This window comes from Ornithorhynchus anatinus, chromosome 17 (genome assembly GCF_004115215.2).
Source record: "Ornithorhynchus anatinus isolate Pmale09 chromosome 17, mOrnAna1.pri.v4, whole genome shotgun sequence".
NCBI classification, from domain to species: domain Eukaryota; kingdom Metazoa; phylum Chordata; class Mammalia; order Monotremata; family Ornithorhynchidae; genus Ornithorhynchus; species Ornithorhynchus anatinus.
In genome coordinates, this window is record NC_041744.1 from 18,406,613 (window position 1) to 18,421,486 (window position 14,874).

At 49.7% G+C, this 14,874-nt stretch overlaps 1 long non-coding RNA gene across 1 annotated transcript; it reads right to left on the minus strand.

Annotated features, from left to right (window-relative positions):
• Nucleotides 1-2,748: 2,748 nt before the first annotated feature.
• LOC103170188 lies at nt 2,749-9,013 on the minus strand. Its single transcript, XR_486006.3, has 5 exons — nt 8,948-9,013; nt 7,358-7,455; nt 5,139-5,236; nt 3,562-3,742; nt 2,749-2,892 (listed from the first exon to the last, which is right to left on the minus strand). It is a non-coding gene; the product is annotated as an uncharacterized LOC103170188 (long non-coding RNA).
• Nucleotides 9,014-14,874: the final 5,861 nt, after the last annotated feature.

Sequence of the window (14,874 nt, forward strand, 5' to 3'; positions counted from 1 at the left end):
TCAGATCTACCGGGAAGAGCCGGGAGCATCTCAGTCACGGCGAAGGCCGGGTGGGGTTGTGCGGTGCGCCGGGGCTGGATCTAAAGCGGAGAAGCCGTGTGGCTTAGGGGATAAAAACTGGGCTGGGAGACCCGGATTCTGAACCCAACTCTGCTGCGTGACCTTGGGCTAGTCGCTTCACTTCTCCGGGCCTGTTACCTCGTCTGTAAAACGGGGACTATGAGTGCGAGTGCAACCTGATTAACTTGTAGCTCCCCCAGCATTTAGAAGAGTGCTTGGCACATAGTAAGGGCTTAACGAGTATCCTAATAATCTAATAATAATAATAATGTTGGTATTTGTTAAGCGCTTACTATGTGCCGAGCACTGTTCTAAGCGCTGGGGTAGACATAGGGGAATCAGGTTGTCCCACGTGGGGCTCACAGTCTTAATCCCCATTTTACAGATGAGGGAACTGAGGCACAGAGACGTTAAGTGACTTGCCCACAGTCACACGGTCGACAAGTGGCAGAGCTGGGATTCGAACTCATGAGCCCTGACTCCAAAGCCCGTGCTCTTTCCACTGAGCCACGCTGCTTCTCTATTAATAAACCAGCCTGGAATCCAGGGAGGCAGGGCCCGGGAGCTGTGGAGAACACTGACTCCACCTGGACTTCCTCTAGGCTTTAAGTTCTTTGTGGGCAGGGAACACGTCGGCCAATTTGGTTGCACTGTACTCTCCTAAACGCGTAGTACAGTGCTCTGCACACAGTAAGGGCTCAGACTGATCCAGGACCACTTGCTTGCCCTGCAGACTTCCCGGTGGGGAATTCGGACGAGGCACTGGATCCGGGGGTCCACTGGACAGGTGACTCGGGGCCCCTGTGGAGCGGTGGGAAAAGGGGAATGAGTGTGGACGCATCCCCGGGATCTCAATGGGGTGCTGACGAGATGTCTTTGATCTTTGAACTGGGCTCTTCCAAGCGCGTAATAATAACGTTGGTATTTCCTAAACGCTTACTCTGTGCAGAGCACTGTTCTAAGCGCTGGGGGAGATACAGGGTCATCAGGTTGTCCCACGTGAGGCTCACAGTCTTAATCCCCAGGTAACTGAGGCACCGAGAAGTTAAGTGACCTGCCCACAGTCACACAGCTGACAAGTGGCGGAGCAGGAATTCGAACCCATGACCTCTGACTCCCAAGCCCGTGCTCTTTCCACTGAGCCACGCTGCTTAGCACAGCCTAGACTGTGAGCTCACCGTAGGCAGGGAATGTGTCTACCAACTCTGTTGCACTGTACTCTCCCGAGGCCTCAGTACAGTGCTCTGCATACGGTAAAGCGCTCAATAAATACCATCGATCGATGGATGGATACAATGTTCTGCACTCACTAAGGGCTCAAAAATACCACAGTTTGATCAGGGTAGAAATTTAGAGAAGTGCCCTATGGGCAGGGGTCACATCTTATGCATCTACTGCATTTTTCCTAGTGCTCAGTACAGTGCCTTATGTCTGGTGGGTGCTCAATAAATATCTTTACTATTACTACAACAGTGGTGAACGTTAGAGGGGAAGAGGAAAAATCCCGTCAAGGTAAGGCAAAACAGACTTCTTGTGGTCAGGGACTGCGTCTAGAAACTCTGTGATTCTTCACCAAGTGCTTAGTACGGTGCTCTGCACGCAGCAGGCGTTCAATAAATGTCACGGAGTCGGAGCTAATAATCATTCTGGTATTTGCTAAGCACTGAACCGAGTGCTGAGGTATATACAAGATAATCAGGTTGGGTACAGTCCCTTTCCCACACGGAGCTGACAGCCTACGTAGAAGGGAGAACAGGTATTCGATCTCCATTCTGTAGATGAGGAAACTGAGGTACAGGGAAGTGACCGGCCCACGGCAACACAGAAGACAAGTGGTGGAGCCAGGATTAGAACCCACTTCCTCCGCCTCCCAGGTCCATGCTCTATCCATTAGGCAACACTGCTTCTCCGGTTCTAAGTTCCTTGCGGGTCAGGATCGTGTCTCCCATCTTGGCTCTGTAGACTTCTCCCAAGCTCAGTACCACAGAAAACAAGCACTCGATAAATACGATCAATTGATCGACCGCATCTACCAACTCCGTCGCACCGCCGACTCCCGCGTCCTCGGTACGGGGTTCTGAACATTCAGCAACGAACGCCGCCCGACAAGATGTCCAAAGACAGGGGAGGTAGATGAATACTAGTCTTTCAAATTTCTCGAAGCCTTCCAAGGCTTCCATTTCACCCCCACAGAAAAAAGTTAACTTCCCAGCAAATTCCACCGCGATTTGATCGCAACGTGACTTTTCCACTTTCAATCCCAAGACCCCGTGGGGTCTACTTAAACACCGTCGTCCTTGACGAAGCCCGGGAGAAAACGTCTCCTTTCAACAGCTTGCCGACTTTCTATTGCCCCACTTCTCGCACGTTTCGGCCATAAAAGATTCCATGCCTCCTATGTGCTAAACGCTCACTTACAGATTTAACTGATGACTGATGAGTTTGTCTTCTTGAGCTGGGGCTGAAAGGTCGAAAATGAGACTATCTTCTACTCAGATAGAGCAGTCGTGGCATAAACACATATTTGAGCCGACCTGCTTTGCAGCTCTTCCAACGTGAGGCTCTTGAAATCGAAGAGCTACATGGTAGACACTTATATGAATGAAATCTTGATTAGCTAAAATCTCCCCCCCCCTGCAAAAATCCAAGAGAGGGTGGGAAAAAAAAATCTAAAATATTTATTTTCACGGTCCCTTGGGTATATTTTGGAGCACCGACTTGGCTGTACTTTTTGAGAAGCGGTTGCATTAATGCATCAGAGACATGATGGAAAACAAATGTCTTGAATCGTAGAAAATTATGGCAACATAAAACGCCTTGCGGAATCATCTTCTGGACATCAATAAAAAAATATATCAAAACGTCAGGATGTGTTTTATATTTCTTCTCATTCTGCCAGAAACCCTCCCTCCATAAAGTACCAAGCTGTGAACAAGTCCCCAATTAAACATGTCTAATATTTTATGGATATTTTATCATCCAACCAGATGCAGATTAGGGGGTGTCCATCTCATCCTCCCCGCAATCCCCAATCTCCTGCCAAATTTAAAATTCAGGTCAGATGGGCATCTGGAAGCCCTATGCAGCCAACTTCCATCCTGCTTTTTGCTTATTCATTCAATCGTATTTGCATGCAATAAGCGCTCAATAAAGCACTGTACTGAGCTCTTAGAGACAGCAATACAAATAAATGGACCTCAATAGGTGTCCAACACTGCATTAAGCACTAGGTCCCTACGCATTTATCCTCCCTCCCATTCCCACGGCACATATGTATATATCTGTAATTTATCTATTATATTAATGTCTGCCTCACCCTCTAGACTGTGAATTCATTGTGGGCAGCAGTGTGTCTTTTTTATACTTTACACTCTGAAGTGCTTACTACAGTGCTCTGCACACAGCAAGTGCTCAATAAATACGATTGAATTAATGAATGTAATAAATACGATGGAGTGATTTAGAATATCATCTGCAATCCTAAGGTTTGGAGGCACTAACTGGATGAATTTCTTGTCCTGAAGATTAGAGATGGTTCCCCGCTTGCTGTCTTGCCTCTCGTTTCCACCGATTCTACCCCGTGAATGTCGGCTTTCAGAAGACTGTCCGATTCCTGTTTCTCCTCCATCCCCTTGAAGTCACCTCTTCCTCCAAATGGCTCCTGCACGGTGAGCAAATGGCCCTGGAGGGATTGAAAGCAGTGTGGCCTAATGGCAAGAGCCCTGGGCGTCAGAGAACCTGGGTTCTAATCTCAGCTCCTCCTCTTGCCTGCTGGGTGACCTCGGCCAAGTCACCTGAGTCCTCGGACCCTCGATCTCCTCATCTGTAATACAGGAATTAAATGCATGTTCTCCCTCCTACGTAGATTCGTAATCCTGTGGGAGACAGGGACTGTGTCTGACTTGATTCATTTCCATCTACCCCAGCATTTAGAACAGTGCTTGATACACAGTGATCACTTACTATACCATAAAAAAACCTCAGTTATACTGCAAAAGGAAAGAGGTTTTACTCAATCATTCTCTAACAACGCCAGGATAAATTTCACGAGACAGAGCATTAAAAGCACCGAGAAACTCTGCCCATTCTCCCAGGGAGATACAGAGACATAGAGCCACACAAGAGACCCCTCCCACACCGCAAGAAACACAGACCCACCCAAAGGCAAAGGAGATCCACATGCATTGCTATATTAAACGGAGCCAAGCAAACGTAATAAAACTATACGGAAAAGAAAAAAACATTCTATGGGTCTGACTTTTCCCTGAACCCTCTTGCTTTCATTAGGAAAGCTTCCACTCTCCTCCCCACTCTGCCGATAAACGCGAAGTATTTGGGAATCACACCTGACCAAAGGAGAATCACACTTGACCAAAGGACGATGGAGTCAGCTGTCCGAGCAGGGATTGGGAGATGGGAGGGGAAGGGGACAAACATCTTGAGGAGAAACCAAAAAGATAAACTACATAACTTGGAGAAATATCTCACTCCAAAAGGACAGAAGACATTTCTGAAGAAGCTGAGGAGCAGTGGTCCCTAAGAAACCCTGCTTCCTGGATTCTCCACTTGGCTCCATAACCCGGGGAAGACATTCTGAGGGCTACCTTGCCATATCAAGTCCTGCAAACATGCGTCCACCCCCTCCACAGGCCCACCCCGGCAACCAGGGGGGTACTTGGACTGCTCACGGAATAACCCCCGCCAATCCACGCTGGCTCTAGGACTTCCTGCTTGCCCGCAGCCCGGAAGAAAACCTCCACTCAAAAGCTAAGCCTGGAAAGGTGCCCGTTTACTGGCAAGGGAGAGGCCCTGGGAAATGAGGATGGAAAGACCATCACGGTTTCCAACGGCTCCGGATGCTTCCAAGACATTTTAAACCCCCGACAATTCCTCCACTTGCCACCCACTGGCTCTGACCTTCCTCGCGGGAACGGCCTCCCCGAGACGCCGGTGAAGGGGAGAGGATCCGAGAGCAAGGGCGGCGTGAGGGTTTGCCGGCCGGACCAGGCCTTCCGAGTTTGAGAGAGAGAAACCCTGGTCCCAACCGCCTGCAGAGATAGCAGAGCCGCAGCTCTTACCTCAGGGTAGAGGTGTCCTCCTCCTCGTTCCGCTGGAAGGAGCGACTGGAAGTCCGCCGTCTCCGGGCCCGTGTAGAGCAACGTGTCTGGGCTTGACGCTGAGGGAAATGACAGAGAGAGGAGGATGAGGAATGGGAGGGGTGACTAACGAAGGTTCTATTGCCCCCACCTGGGACCTCTAGTCAGAGGAGCCAATTGATTCCAGCTGGGAGTGGATCTGGTTTTCCCCAACTGCTTTCCACTACTCTAATCTGCTCCTTTCAAGCCCTTCCTTGAAACAATTCCTTGCTCTTCTTCCCCAGGGCAGTACTAGGGAAAGGAGAAAGAAGCATCTGGATAGCTCAACCCTAAAGCACCTTTATAATGATAACACTGACTGCCGTGTTTATAAAGTGCTTACTATGTGCCAGACACTTAACTAGGGGCTGGAGTGGATATGGGATCATCAGGCTGGACGGGGTCCCTGCCCCACAAGGGATTTGAAGCCAAAGTGGGATGAGGCACAGGAATTGAATCGCCATTTTACAGATGATGAAATGGAAGCACAAAAATTGTCCAAGGTTACACAGAGGGTAAATGGCCCTGCTCTCCTGACTCTCGGGGCTGCATTCTTGCCAATAGGTCACACTGCTTTTCTCTCTTTAAAAAGAACATTACTTTTTTTAGCGATATCTGTTAAACACTTACTATGCGCCGAGCACCGTACTCAGCACTGCGGTAGAAACACGCAAATGGAGTTGGACACAGACCCCGTCCCACGTGGGCCTCACCGTCTTAATCCCCGTTTAACGGATGAGGTAACAGGCACAGAGCAGTGAAGTGACTTACCCAAGGTCACACGGCAGGCAAGTGGCAGAGCTGGGATTGGAACCCAGGTCCTTCTGACTCCCAACCCTGTGCTCTATCCAATGGGCCACACTACCTTTCGATACTGCTAGCCCTGTTGGCAGTAACCCTTCGTGCCAAGTCAACTAGGAAATGAAAACCAACTCACCTTGACAAAAAAGAGCAAGCGTCTTTTAAAATTCGGCCCTTCGGAAGCCCGCTGTAGGCAGGGAATGTGTTTTTTGTTCTATGGTAGTGTCCCGAGTGCTTAGTACAGTGCTCTGCACATAGTAAGCGCTCAATAAATACTATTGAATGAATGAATGAACATAGTGATCACTTATTATACCATAAAAAACCTCAGTTATACTGCAAAAGGCAAGAGGTTTTACTCAATCATTCTCTAACAACTCCAGGATAAATTTCAAGAGACATATCCGTATAAACATCAAGAAACTCTGCCCACTCCACCAGGGACATACAGAGACATAGAGCCTCACAAGAGACCCCTCCCACGCCGCAAGAAATACAGACCCACCCATAGGCAAAGGAGATCCACCCGCACTATATTAATACGGAGCCAAGCAAACATAATAAACAATACTGAAAAAAACCCATTCTATCTATGGGTCTGACTTTTCCCTGAACCCTCTTGCTTTCATTAGGAAAGCTTCCACTCTCCTCCCCACTCTGCCGGTAACCGCGAAGTATTTGGGAATCACACTTGACCAAAGGACCATGGAGTCAGCTGTCCGAGCAGGGATTGGGAGGTGGGAGGGGAGGGGGACAAACATCTTGAGGAGAAACCAAAAAAATAAACTACATTTCCGAAGAAGCTGAGGAGCAGTGGTCCCTAAGAAACCCTGCTTCCTGGATTCTCCACTTGGCTCCATAACCCGGGGAAGACATTCTGAGGGCTACCTTGCCACATCAAGTCCTGCAAACACGCGTCCACCCCCTCCACAGGCCCACCCCGGCAACCAGGGGGTACTTGGAGTGCTCACGGAATACGCCCCGCCAATCCACGCTGGCTCTAGGACTTCCTGCTTGCCCGCAGCCCGGAAGAAAACCTCCACTCAAAAGCTAAGGCTGGAAAGGTGCCCGTTTACTGGCAAGGGAGAGGCCCTGGGAAATGAGGATGGAAAGACCATCACGGTTTCCAACGGCTCCGGATGCTTCCAAGACATTTTAACCCCCCGACAATTCCTCCACTTGCCACCCACTGGCTCTGACCTTCCTCGCGGGAACGGCCTCCCCGAGACGCCGGTGAAGGGGAGAGGATCCGAGAGCAAGGGCGGCGTGAGGGTTTGCCGGCCGGACCAGGCCTTCCGAGTTTGAGAGAGAGAAACCCTGGTCCCAACCGCCTGCAGAGATAGCAGAGCCGCAGCTCTTACCTCAGGGTAGAGGTGTCCTCCTCCTCGTTCCGCTGGAAGGAGCGACTGGAAGTCCGCCGTCTCCGGGCCCGTGTAGAGCAACGTGTCTGGGCTTGACGCTGAGGGAAATGACAGAGAGAGGAGGATGAGGAATGGGAGGGGTGACTAACGAAGGTTCTATTGCCCCCACCTGGGACCTCTAGTCAGAGGAGCCAATTGATTCCAGCTGGGAGTGGATCTGGTTTTCCCCAACTGCTTTCCACTACTCTAATCTGCTCCTTTCAAGCCCTTCCTTGAAACAATTCCTTGCTCTTCTTCCCCAGGGCAGTACTAGGGAAAGGAGAAAGAAGCATCTGGATAGCTCAACCCTAAAGCACCTTTATAATGATAACACTGACTGCCGTGTTTATAAAGTGCTTACTATGTGCCAGACACTTAACTAGGGGCTGGAGTGGATATGGGATCATCAGGCTGGACGGGGTCCCTGCCCCACAAGGGATGTGAAGCCAAAGTGGGAGGGGGAACAGGGACTGAATCGTCATTTTACCGATGATGAAATGGAAGCACAAAAATTGTCCAAGGTTACACAGAGGGTAAATGGCCCTGCTCTCCTGACTCTCGGGGCTGCATTCTTGCCAATAGGTCACACTGCTTTTCTCTCTTTAAAAAGAACATTATTTTTTTTAAGCGATATCTGTTAAACACTTACTATGCGCCGAGCACCGTACTCAGCACTGCGGTAGATATACGCAAATGGAGTTGGACACAGTCCCCGTCCCACGTGGGCCTCACCGTCTTAATCCCCGTTTAACGGATGAGGTAACAGGCACCGAGCAGTGAAGTGACTTACCCAAGGTCACACGGCAGGCAAGTGGCAGAGCTGGGATTGGAAGCCAGGTCCTTCTGACTCGCAACCCTGTGCTCTATCCAATGGGCCACACTACCTTTCGATACTGCTAGCCCTGTTGGCAGTAACCCTTCGTGCCAAGTCAACTAGGAAATGAAAACCAACTCATCTTGACAAAAAAGAGCAAGCGTCTTTTCAAGTTCGGCCCTTCGGAAGCCCGCTGTAGGCAGGGAATGTGTTTTTTGTTCTATGGTAGTGTCCCGAGTGCTTAGTACAGTGCTCTGCACAAAGTGCTCAATCGATACGATTGAACGAATGCTCTGCACATGTTAAGTGCTCAATAAATACGATGATTGATTGGATGCTTCCCGGAAAACATAACCCCATCTCAAACCTGTTGGACGGATAAGGAGACGTTATAAGAGCGAGTTTCCGTGTCTTAACTTCGGGCCTCTCATAAGGCCTCGCTCACTACCGGTACGCGCAGTGATCTACTGAACTCCTCTTTAACCTCTGGAAGACCATGACGGGTTAAGATGGAAACAAATGAAGGGAAATCTTTTATCTCTAATTCGGGTCACCATTCAAGCCCAGGGAGCCTCAAGGGAAAGAGACCACGAAGGGGTTTTAGCCGCTTCCAGGTCAATTACTGCAAATTGCCGGAGGCTTAGGACACAGTTCTGGGTGACAGTGGGCCGGTTTGACCCCTCCGGGAAGGGACGCGGGGGCTCCGGGGTTGAAAATAAAATTGAAGACAAACAGACCTGCCGGGAACTTTGGCTGCCATCGGTGCACCGGAAGGACCCGAAAGATCAAACGTTTGAACGCTCTGTCAAATAATAAAGGACATGATAAAAAAAAAATATGAAGGTTTGAATTGCCTTTATCGCCTAAAGACCGGCAAACACAAGCTCCTGGGGAAGTGATCATTATTTCCGATAGTCAGGAAATTCAGGTTCTGTGTTAAATGTGTTACGGACCACATGCTTAGAGCTGATTGAGGAGAAGGACGTTTAGGTTTTTTTTAAAAATGATTTTTTGCTAAGCACTGGGGTAAATACAAGTTGATCAGCTTGGACACGATCCCTTGTTCCACACAGGGCTCAAAATCTTAATCCCCATTTTGTAGACGAGGTAACTGAGGCTCAGAGAAGCCAAGTGACTGACCAAGGGCACCCAGCAGACGAGTGGAGGAATTGGGATTAGAACCCAGGGCCTCTGATGCCGGGGCTGATGCCAAAGAAAAGATCACTACCAGAAACAGACCCTGTCCCAACGTACATTTAGAGTTGGAAGCTGAATCAATCGACCGTATGTACTGAGCACTTACTATGCGCACAGCACTGTACTAAGGGTTTGGGAGAGAGCAATACAACAGAATTAGCAGACACATTCCCCGCCCATACCAAGCTTACAGTCTAGTCGGGGAGAAGGACATTACTGGGAATAGAAGACGCTAATACAAATAAAGGCATTAATATGAGTACACTATATTAATAAGAATAAAGGCATTAATATGAATGAGACATTAATATGAATAAAAGCCATTACTATAAATAAAACAATCAAGTAATCAGTGGTATTTATTTAGGGATGGGTTATAGCGAGTCTCCAAAGGGGACCGATCCTAGTTGATAGGTAAAACAGAGGGAGTAGGGGAAAAGCGGGCTTAATCAGGGAAGGCCTCCCGGAGGAGGTGTGATTTTTAATACGGCTCTGCAGGTGGGGACAGTGCTCATCTGTTGAATAAGAATGAAGAGCAACTTCCAGGACAGTGGGAGGATGTAATAATGTTAATAATAATGTTGGTATTTGTTAAGCGCTTACTACGTGCAGAGCACTGTTCTAAGCGCTGGGGTAGACACAGGGGAATCGGGTCGTCCCACGTGGGGCTCACAGTCTTGATCCCCATTTTACAGTTGAGGGAACTGAGGCACCGAGAAGTTAAGTGACTTGCCCACAGTCACACAGCTGACAAGTGGCAGAGCTGGGATTCGAACTCATGACCTGTGACTCCAAAGCCCATGCTCTTTCCACTGAGCCACGCTGGGACGAGCGGTCCGTGGCGGGCATTGATCAGGATGACTCTCTGAAACAGTGGCATTTATTGAGCACTCCCTGGGTACAGGGCAGTGGATTAAGCACTGGGGAGAGAACAACAGAGTTGGCTTCATGTTCCCTGCCCACAACGAGTTTGTATTCTACAGGCTGGAGACGGACGTTAAAATAAATTACTAACGGGGGATTGGCGGAATATATGGGTATGTATTTAAGTTCTTAGGGCTGTGATGAATGTCAAGTTCTTAAGGGGTACCTGTCCAAGTTCAAAAGGTCAAATTGTAAAGCATTCTTCCAAGGATATCATGGGAGACTGAGAAGCTGTTTATGGTGATTCCTGTCTCAGAAAACGGTGTGGAATTTACACCCTTAAGATCAGTCCAAGGCATGGACATCACCCATGAGCTTCCACGCGGGGCCCGGAATGAGATTCGCCAATAATGGATCCCGAAATGACCCCTTCCAATCCGGTAATGGATTCCAAAGTGGCCTTTTCCGATTATGGGATTTGTTAAGCGCTTACTGTGTACCAGGAAATGTACTAAGCGCTGGGGCGGATACAAGCAAATCGGGTTGGACATATGTTCCACGTGGGGCTCTCAGTCTCGATCCCCGTTTTACAGATGAGGTAACTGAGTCTCAGAGAAGGGGAGTGACTCACCCAAGGTCACACAGCAGACAAATGGCGGGTCTGGGGAAAAAAAAACCAAAACCCATGACCCATGACCTCCACTCCACTCTGGGAGGTGCCGGGGACGTTGTCCATTCCAAGCGCTTAGTACAGTGCTCTGCACATAGTAAGCATTCAATAAATACTACTGAACGAATGAATGAATACAGGAATCGGCTCTATTTCCAGAGCCGTGATGGGAAGACCGGGACGACTGGCTCTCTGTCGGCAGCTGGGAAGTTCAGAAGATCAACCCGCCGAACCACAGATGAGTCAAGCGCCCCTCCTTTTGGAGCCCTTGGCCATGAATACTAATGACTGTGGTATTGTTAAGCGCTTACAATGTTGTCAAGCACTGTACTAAGCGCTGGGGTAGATGTACGAGGATCAGGTCCCACCTGGGGCTCACAGGACGGAGAACAAGTCTTGAATCCCCATTTTGCCTTCGAGGCAACTGACTTCCCGGCCCCGGGCTCTATCCACCGGGCCACGCCGCTTCTCGGCTTAGTTCGGCGCTCACACGCAGTAGGGAGTCAATCACCGTCACCGGCGGAATAATCGGAGAATCGCTGCGTCACGCCCAGCATTCCCAAAATGAGGCATCTTTCTCGCACTGCAGGAATCCGACTTCCTCTGTACTACGGCCGCGTCTTCTCCGACGCAGCCGACGACCGAATGTCTCCTGGAAGCCGGACCCTTTGAGGGAGGAAGAACGTCTTCGGATGGAGGAAAGGACTTCCGAGGGGAGAGCTTACCTGTTACTTCCCCGGTTGGTGTTATTTCTTCCCCGTTTTAAATTGCCGGCCCCAGAACGCGAGGAGGAGCAGGAGGAATTTTCAGCACCGAACCAAAGACAGCTGAAAGGCACTTATCCTCCCAGGAGAGACGAGATATAATTAATGCCAATCTCCCAGAGAAAGGACGGTTAAGTTCGGTACACAGCAGTCCAAAAGAGTTGATGTGCTTTCCGCCCACTCCTTTGACGGCGAGCGGCTCGCCGATTAACTCCTGATGGTCTCGAGAGCCCGTTTTCCGATCCTGGGTCTGTTGCCGGGGGTTGAGTGTCGGTGGAGATATGGCACAAAACATCAGGCCCCAGCATTAAAGAAATACAGGGCAGGTTTGAAATTGAAGAGCAGCGAGTCACGCGGGAGGGCATTTCAGGTCGAGATGGCTTTCCTTTTTTGCTTTATTTTTTTTCTTTTGTTCCCACGGTAGATTGTCTGCACCTGACCTGGCTCCGGGTTTGGCCTCCTGAAACAATTGCTCGTTTAATACATTCAGAAAATGTCAGGCGGGAAACTGTTTCAGGTCCCCGAGGATAAAGTCTTCAAAGGGAAGGGGCATCAGTCCCGAGATCCGCTCCGGTTCTCCTACCTCATCCATCCCCTCGGATGTCCAACTTCCCGACGGTAAACGGGACACTCTGCCCCAAACCCACCCGGAAAATCCCGCGGCCGGACCGGGGACTCGTCGGTGGTGGCCGCTTCCGACTGTAATAACCATAATGATGGTATTTAAGCGCTTACTATGTGCGAAGCAGCGTGGCTTGGTGGAAAGAGCACGGGCTTGGAAGTCAGAGGTCACGGGTCCTAATCCCGGCTCCGCCACTTTTCCGCCGCGTGTCTCGGGGCGAGTCGCTTCACTTCTCTGTGCCTCAGGTACCTCATCTGTAAAATGGAGATTAGGACTGTGAGCCCCACGTGCGCCGACCTCATTAGCTTGTATCTACCCCAGCGCTTAGAACAGTGCTTGGCACATAGTAAGCGCTTAACAAATACCATTATTATTATGTGCCAGGCACTGTACTAAGCGCTGGGATGGATACAAGCCGATTAGGTTGGACCCAGTCCCTGTCCCACCTGGGGTTCACAGTCTCAATCCCCATTTTACAGATGAGGGAACTGAGGCCCAGAGAAACGAAGTGACCTGCCCAAGGTCACACAGCAGACGAGTGGCGGAGGAGGCAATAGAACCCAGGACCGGCTGACTCTGCTAATGGAGGCTCCTCCACATGACTCTCCCCTGCTTGAGAAGCGGTATGGCCTAGTGGGAAGAACAGAATTGAGAGTTGGATGACCTGCGGGGTGACCCTGGTCAAGTCCCTTAACTTCTCTGCGCGTCGGTTTCCTCACCCGTCTCATCTCTCTCCCCTTAGATCATGAGCCCCATGTGGGGACGGGACCGTGTCTATGCCGATCGTGTTGTACCTTAACCAGTGCTTAGCACATAGTAAGCGATTTAAAAAATGCCCGCTGTGGGATCCATTCCCGGCCTTCTGTTGTTGATCACGCCAGCACCCTCAGCTGGAGCTGGAGAATTGAAATTTCTCCTGGAGCAGTGAAATTTCTCTTTCGCTTGATTGTAAGCTCCTTAAGGGCCGGGACCAACGTCTACATTGCAATCTCCTTAAGGACAGGCTGAGAAGACAACATAGCCCGACCCTCCAAGAGTTTCCAACCACCCCTTCTAGACTGGAAGCTTGCTGTGGGAGGGGATGTGTCTTCTTATTATTACGCCGTACTCTCCCAAAACCTTAGAACAGTGCTCTGCCCCGGTAGGCGCTCGGTAAATCCGACTGACTGACCGCCGTTGGGTTGTGGATGAGACACGGATACAACCGAAATGAGGTTGATCCTCCAACCCCGAGCTCGTTCCGGGCTCTTCACCTGGAAAAGAATCGATCCCTTAACCAGAGCCCCGCTTTAACGAGACGTGGCATCGCTTCGAAAGGCAATTCAGGAGGAACAATCTAGCGCCCGCGGGATGGCTTTTCGACGATTAAATCCGGACCACGGCCGCATAAACCTGTCGGGTCTGCTCGTCGGTATTCTCGGTGGAGTCTCGAGAACACGATGGAAATTCCCGGATAAGAGACCGATGAGATGGAGGGACCAGAAACTTTTTTTTTAAAAAAAAAACCCCAATGACAAAAAACTCTGCCACTTTTCTGCTGTGTGACCTGGGGCAAGTGACTTCACTTCTCTGGGCCTCAGTTCCCTTGTCTGTAAAAATGGGGATGAGGACTGTGAGCCCCACGTGGGGCAGGGACTGTGTCCAACCTGACAACCTTGAATCTATCCCAGGGCTAAAAACAGTGCCTGGCACATAGTACGTGCTTCATAAATCCCACAATTATTATTATATTACTACCATTACTAATAACAGAAAACAACGCAGCACATTCCTGCTCTGCACTTAACAAATTAAACGGCAAGTTCGGGGCGGCAAAATGATCAGTAAAGAAAATGGAATTGGGTCTTTACCGTGAACTCTTCACAAACGGTGGCACGCCGGTCTTTCCGTTTTACTAGTGTTATAATTTCTTTTTTTTTTTTTCCAGAGGTGATCTTGTCTTCAGTGGACCAATTATAAGGTCTTCCATCTAGCAAGAACAACTGTCCTGGGTGTCCATAAAAGGCTGTAGCTATTTAAGAAAACACAGACCGTAAAAGTTAATAAAGGGCTCACCATAAATCAGGAGAAGAGATAGGCTCCCCGGACATTCTTACTCGTGACAGCTTCACTGAGGCTTGGGGCTCCCTTATGTAGTTGGAACGTATCTGCCGTATCTCGGGAAGAAGCGTGGCCTGGTGGTTAGACCCCGGGCTTAGGAGTCAGAAACACCGGGGTTCTAAATCCCAGCTCTGCCACTTGTCTGCTGGGTGACCTTGGGCAAGTCACTTTGCTTCTCCCTGCCTCAGTCCCTCGCCTGGAAAAGGGGGATTAAGACTGCAAGCCCCACGTGGTAAATGGACTGTGCCCAACCTGATTAGTTTGGATCTACTCCAGCGCTTAGTACAGCGCCTGGCACACAGAAAGCATTTAACGAGTACGCCTCAAATATACCATAAAAATAAAGTCAGTTAACTTCTCTTTGGCTCCGTTCCCTCATCTGTAAAATGGGGATTAAGACCGTGAGCCCCACGTGGGACATGGACTGTGTCTAACCTGATTAGCTTG